The sequence below is a fragment of the Gavialis gangeticus genome, unplaced genomic scaffold, assembly GCF_001723915.1.
Source record: "Gavialis gangeticus isolate Ggan-Ray unplaced genomic scaffold, GavGan_comp1, whole genome shotgun sequence".
NCBI lineage: Eukaryota > Metazoa > Chordata > Crocodylia > Gavialidae > Gavialis > Gavialis gangeticus.
In genome coordinates, this window is record NW_017729031.1 from 52,244,233 (window position 1) to 52,249,504 (window position 5,272).

At 41.1% G+C, this 5,272-nt stretch overlaps 1 protein-coding gene across 2 annotated transcripts in view; it reads right to left on the reverse strand.

The window, feature by feature from the left end:
- Nucleotides 1-5,272, reverse strand: part of LRP2 (LDL receptor related protein 2) — a 197,197-nt gene that overhangs the window by 165,415 nt on the left and 26,510 nt on the right. For both annotated transcript variants that reach the window (XM_019522761.1, XM_019522760.1), the window contains exons 7-8: nucleotides 4,329-4,472; nucleotides 3,165-3,284 (exon numbers count right to left, since the gene is read on the reverse strand). The gene's annotated coding sequence lies outside the window, so the exon portion shown is untranslated. The remainder of the gene's footprint in view (nucleotides 1-3,164; nucleotides 3,285-4,328; nucleotides 4,473-5,272) is intronic.

The window sequence follows — 5,272 nt, forward strand, 5'->3', positions numbered from 1 at the left end:
AGATCTACATGGGGCAGGCAGCAGCAGTGCTGGGAGGGGGGCTATGGGATGGCTACAGCAATTTTTGGGGTGGCTGTATCCCACCCCCATAGTCCCCTCCCAGCACTGCTGCCACTGCCTGCCCAGTGCTGCCTTGGTGCCAGCCCCAGCCCACAGCTACAGCCCGCCCCAACCACGCAGATCCACGCTTACTCCCCCACCCCCACCCCTCCATGCCCTCCCCGGCTTCACACAGCAAGAGCCCCCTGGACAAGCTGCGGCTCCGTCCCACACCCTGCCCCACCCCAGCTGGGCAGTGCCTGTCCCAGTCCCACTCCCTCCCTCACCACAGGGGCCTTGATCTGCCCCACCCCCACCCAAGCCCCTTCCCTTCCACCACAACAGATTTACCAGCTGTACTCAGCTGTATTGGAAATCGGATCTGTAGCGGCCAATATGCCCGCTTAAAAATTGGCTATCGGTATTGTCCCCAAAAATCCCTGTCAGTGCACCCCTACTTACAGGGTTTAAAATATCACTTTTAAATGAAAACTTACATTCTAGAGAGTACAGGAGTTACATCGTTGCATGATCCCACTACTATTTTTCTGAACCCTGAGAATCAGTGTTTCTACCTACTGACGTTCATCAGGATCAATACGCCAGCTTTGACTGCAAATGTGCTTAGAAAATCTCACTGAGATGATACAGGTGGGCTCTAGAGGTAACTCTCCAGTTGCTGCTGAATTTTTTTCCCCTAAAATAGTGGCATATCTAGAATTTTCTTCATGGTGTTTTAAAGTAGCTTTCAGACTGAAACTTCTCTTTGTCTCTTCTCTCTCCTCTCCCCCAAGTGTGAACAAATCAACACCAACTTGTGTTGTAATTTACAGCAGAAGTAACCAACATATTAAAGGCACTAACTTAGAAATGGCTTTGGCACTGAAAACCTAAACTTGTTCATTTTGAAAGATGCAAGGACAATTGGAATTGGATTACTTTGCTGGAAAAATAGCCTTTGAATTGCTAGCTGCGTAATGCAGAAAGGTGACTGAACCCAAAGAAATGCAAGATCAAACACAGCCTTGTTACTAGATTTTGCAGCCTTAAGCACTGGCTGACACGGTAGAAATAAACTGTTTTCCAAAAAGCACTTTTTGGTATTTATTATAGATGGTTCTCTCAGCTGCGGTGCTCCAAAACATCAAAAATTAAAAAAAATCACAGCTACATAGTAAATAAGAAGCAGTCAGGAACAGACAACCAGAGGACTAACTGAAAACTTGGGTTTTGAAAAATAGTAAATTAAAATAGTAACTATCATTAAAGCAACAGATTAATCTTTCTGAAGTTAAAACAGTAAATCTGGTTTTAAACTGTAAACTGGAAGTGTAATCTACAACATACTACAGTTAATATGCAAATGTTTATTAATCCCTTCAGTTATCTATATGTTAAGCAGAAGAAATGACCCCCAAGTCAGATGCCACATTGCACCAGAAGCTAAGGGAAGACTACCCTTCTTATATATGAATCACTAGTAGAAAGACAGTATGCACTGTTCCTCTCTCAAAATGACTGTAATCCATCTCCTCCAGTGGAATATTATATATCCCATGGGAAACATTACCTTAAATATGGGGGTGGGGAGGGGTTGTCAACCTCTCCAAACAAGTTCAGAGACCTGAACTTAACAATCAGTCACCAGGACGAAGACAAGGGTCACTGGCATAGCCCCCAATGCATTCCCTGAATCAGAGTTAAAGAAAAGTGCTTCTTCCACGTGCATTTCCTTTACCCAGAGCCTGACAGCTACTTCAGCCTAGGATAGTCCAGTCACTCCTTTGTCTAACTGAAGGTATTTCTATATTGCAGAGACTACAGCTTACACAGACTTGACCTAGCTGATGCTCTGGAGAGTGCAGAAGTTCCAGAAGAACTCCAAAAATCAGCTAGCACAAGGCTGTTAGCCAAGTAGCCACAGAAGGATGGAGCTCAGCACAAGTTGCAAAATCAATTGCAGAAGCTGGGTAAAGCATTGAGGTCTGTTATACTGCAGATACCCTGGTACTAATATCTGAGCTATGTAGTTTAAAGCTGCTTTGTGTGTACATACACATTCCCTGATTTGCAGAAAAGCCAAATGACTCAATATACCTTTAAGTTCTTGCAAACATTTTTGGTTTGTAACCTCAGAATATACAGATACAGATACAGATATAGATATAGGAGAAATGCAGCCCTCTGCAGGGACAATGGGTAACGTATTTATTTTAACCACAACAGACTGCATTTTTGACATAATTAACTAGATTTCCCAAATGAACAGCAATATACACCAAGACAGCAGTAATGAGTTCTCCTAAGGCACAAAACAATAAAAAGGGCTAAAACATCAGAGGTGAACATAAAGGTGCCCTGAGAGAGCAAAATTTCTAAATACAATTCTGCACTTGAGGTTTAAAAAAAAAGGTCTTTATTTACCAGTTGTAAGGCCCTTGTAAACCCTCCCCACCCCATTGTCCTGTCAACACTGGTATATTCTGTTGTTGAGGCCCCTGCCACATTACACGTAAGGCATGATTATCCAGTTAATCATGCCTTAAATTATAGCCCAGCCAAACAGTCAATCAATCAATGGCATAATAAAATGAGGAATAAGCCTCACAAAAAGTATGCAATAAATTTGTGGCTTGTTCCTATCATGCCTATTAATTGAATGTGTAGCCAGATGCTTCCCTGCAGCTAGGGGCCCCAATCAGCTGAGGGCTCCCAGCTACAGGAGCTTGCCATTTGCTGGTGCAGGAGGAGACTGGGATCATAATTCTGCTCCCTCTGCACTGGCAATAAGCATTGGATCTGATGCTGGATCCCACAAACACACCTCCTGCTGTGCATGGATGGCATGGTAGGAGGCACAATTGTGTGGATCGTACATCAGATCCTATCATACCTTTACCTAAATATCTGGCAGGAGCCAGAGTACTTTTTTCTTACTGTGTCCCTATTCATTCTACAATTTAATGTCATGACTCTCAAAATTTGCCTGCTTATTATATAAATTGATTCACATGAATATATCCAAAAATAATGGGCATTTTTTCCTAACCGTGTGGAGTCCAAACGCCCTGGACATCTGTGAGAAAGTCCAAACTTATACATCTGTATAACTACTGTTCACTTACCAATGCAAGTACGACTGTCATTGCTGCGTATTATATATCCTGCAGGGCAAAAGCAAGTTCCTCCAGTTGGTGAAGAATGGCAGCGATACTGGCAGCTCAAGGCAGCACAGTTTGATATGTCTAAAAATAAAATTAAGTCAATTCAAGATGCCCCTTACTATTATCATCTCAATAGCAGCTTTGCAGCACAAGAGTGTAGGCTATAGCAGTGTTGGTCTAAGGACATAGGCAGACAAGGTTCTTTGGGTAAATCTGATATCTTTTATTAGACCAACTCAAATAGTTGGAAAAATTCTTCTTAGCAATCTTTTGAGTTTAAATACCTTTCGTCAGGCTGAGGAAGCATCTGCAGTTGGTGGACGCATCTGCACGAATAGCACACACCAACTGCAGATGCTTCCTCAGCCTGACATAGGGTATTTGAACTCAAAAGCTTGCTAAGAAGAATTTTTCCAACTATTTGAGTTGGTCTAACAAAAGATATCAGATTTACCCAAAGAACCTTGTCTGCCTATACAGCACAAGAAGCACTTACGCATAGCAAGATTCAAATTTCTGTCAGTTCTGTTGAAAACCTATTCAAAAAGCATCATTTTAAATAGGAAACATGTATTTACTGTTTCCTGCCATTTTTATGTCTTTCTTAAAAACAGTTGGCCTTATTTTTAATTAGTGGGGGCTGTACAAGAGGAGCCTTATTGTCCTTCCCAGTGCTACAATGCTATGACTCACAAGGAGTGAAACTGTATGTGTCCAGTGCCCCCTGAGAACCAAACTGACTGCCTCAAGCCAAGTACCCCAAAAATAGTTACCCAAGATCATAAACTTGTTTTTAAAATTCTGACCAGTGACTTGCCTCACACTGAAGTTAATCAGTAAGGTGCTCATGTGCAGTAAGCATTGGATCACACACTTCCTCTCTAAGGAAAACTAAAATTTGTGGAATAGTAAGAAGCAGGAAAAATAGAAATCACAAATATTTTTATGTCGAACTTTTTGCATAAGGGTTCAGCAGAACCATCTGGGCATGAGAGGCACCTTTTGTATAAAGAATTAGAAGAGTGTTGTGCTTCCAAATTCTCAGTTCTATTTAGGACACTAGAGAGACATATAAAAAGTTGTCAGCTTTCTGCTATTCCATGGATTGCTGATTCAAATACTCACTGCAGTGTCTGCCTGCAGTTATGTTCGTTTCATCTTCTCCTGCAGGGCAATCTGCTGTCCCATCGCACACTTTACCAAGTGGAATACACTGTCCTGACTCAGGACAGGCCCATTCCCCTGGGTAACACTCCTGGCGACCAACCTCTACAGAAAAGAAACAACATGTAAAACTATTACAAACAGCTTTTATGACAACCCGCCAAAGCATCTCCCATCTTTATTATTCAGCTCCTCCTCATGACAGTACACAAAGTTAAAGAAATAGCATCTATTTTTCTCTGTCATGCTTTTCCTTTGTTTTCAAATTATAATATAGGAAATGTTCATGCTGTGAAGTGCACTATTTCAATGTTTTTCCCACTGTTCAAATAATAGCATTTTGTTTTTTAGCTTGATTGGCACATAAGAAACAGAACAAGGGTTTTGCAGTCTTGAAAAATGCCTGCAAAGGCTTATAAAAAAAGAGGGAAAAGGATATCATGGAAATTTCAGTTTAAAAAAAAGTTTCTTTTTGCCTAAACTTTTTGCCTCTTACATATTTCTTGGACAATCTCAGCTAGACAAAACTACTATAAGATGGATAGACAACTGGCTCAAAAGGTGTAAGCAAAGGATAATTATACATGAATCCAGGTCAGAATGGCAGGATGTTTTAAGTGGAGTCCCGCCAGGCTCAGTCCTGGACTCACCACTGTTCATTGTGTTTATTACTGCATTTATTTGAATCTAAGTCTAGGTTTTTCCTCTCCAGTCAACTTGGGAAAAAAGTTCCTTCTCTTACATTTACATGCAAGTACACCTCATTAAATACATTATCTATCATTAAACTTCTGCCAAAAGAAGCACGTTCTTAATAATGGAAACCAACTATGAAGTTGGTTAAATGCAGCCAACACTCAATATAAAATACATGGCCCATACTAGACAAACTGAATTGTTTTTTT